The sequence below is a fragment of the Octodon degus genome, unplaced genomic scaffold (assembly GCF_000260255.1).
Source record: "Octodon degus isolate 3935 unplaced genomic scaffold, OctDeg1.0 scaffold00009, whole genome shotgun sequence".
NCBI classification, from domain to species: domain Eukaryota; kingdom Metazoa; phylum Chordata; class Mammalia; order Rodentia; family Octodontidae; genus Octodon; species Octodon degus.
Window position 1 is genome coordinate 2,465,926 of NW_004524585.1, and position 1,289 is coordinate 2,467,214.

At 38.2% G+C, this 1,289-nt stretch overlaps 1 long non-coding RNA gene across 1 annotated transcript in view; it reads left to right on the forward strand.

The window, feature by feature from the left end:
- Positions 1 to 642: 642 nt before the first annotated feature.
- The window catches only part of LOC111814396, a 6,062-nt gene continuing 5,415 nt past the window's right edge, over positions 643 to 1,289 (forward strand). The window contains exon 1 of the long non-coding RNA XR_002819398.1: positions 643 to 654. This is a non-coding gene — a long non-coding RNA (uncharacterized LOC111814396). The remainder of the gene's footprint in view (positions 655 to 1,289) is intronic.

Below are 1,289 nucleotides of genomic sequence, written 5' to 3' on the forward strand. Positions count from 1 at the left end.
GGAAGAGGGGAAGCTCTTGCACACACTCACCGGGCCTGGGATAGGGCTGGATCTGGGGGTCCTGAGAATGCAGCAGAAGTGCTCACTCACTCCACTGTCATGGGGCGGGGGGCTGTGGACTGGTGGTGGTGGGTCTCAATGGCGTGGAAAAGGGTCTCACTCACACTGTGCTTGGGCTTGGACTGGACAGTTCCTTTGGGCGCATGGCAGCTGGGAGCTCTCCCACTAACATGTGATTGTTTTTTAAATTTTATTTTGTTTTATTGAGAAATAAATATCAACGAGAAAGTTTTAAAGCTGATTAATAGGACATTTTCAATAATTAATATATTGTACATTGTCCAAGATGTGATTTCAATGTTGTTTTAATTTTACTTCTTAAATGACTAATGAAGTTGATCATTTTTTTCATATATTTATCTTCATTTTATACTTGTCCATCTTAGAACTGTGCATTGGTCTCTCCCCTTTTTGGGCTGGATCTTTGAATTGGGGATGATTTTTTCAATACTTTATATGTTCTAGATATTTATCTGAGGGGCAGAGAGCTAAATTTTTTCTCACTCTGTGGGTTCTCTTTTCACTGTGTTGATGATTTCTTTTGATGCACAAAACTTTTCAATTAGATGAGATCCCAGTTAGTGATTTTTTGAAGTCCTTCCTATGCAATTTGGGTTTTATTTGTGAACTCTCTGCATCTCCCAATGTCCTCAAGATTTCTACCTACTTTCTCTTCCAGTAGATTTAGTGCTTCTGTTATAATATTAAGATCTTTGGTCCATGTTGACTTTAATGCATGGTATAGACATGGGTCTAGTTTTAGTCTTCAGCATGTGGAAAGCCATTTTCCAGTGCCATTCATTAAAGAGTCTATCTTTCTTCCAGTGAACCTATTTGGCCCCTTTGTCAAAGACAAGGTGGCTGAGTGTGTTTGTAATTATGTTTGCATTTTCTATTCTGTTCCACTCATCCGCAGGTCTGTTGTTTTGAGCCAGGGCTATGCTAATTTTATGACACAAATTTTGTAGTATAATTTCAAGTCAGGGGTTGTGATGTTTCCTGCCTTGCCTTTTTTGGCTAGGATTAGTTTTGCTCTTCTAGGTCTATTCCATTTCCAAGTGAATTTTAGGCATGTTTTCTCCAGCTCTGTGAGGTATTATTGTGGTATTTTAATTGGAATTGCATTAAATTTGTATAAAACTTTCATGAGTATAGCCATTTTTAAATGTTGGTTCTTCCTATCCAGGAACAAGGAATGCCTTTGCATTTTCTGATATCATAATTGAGCT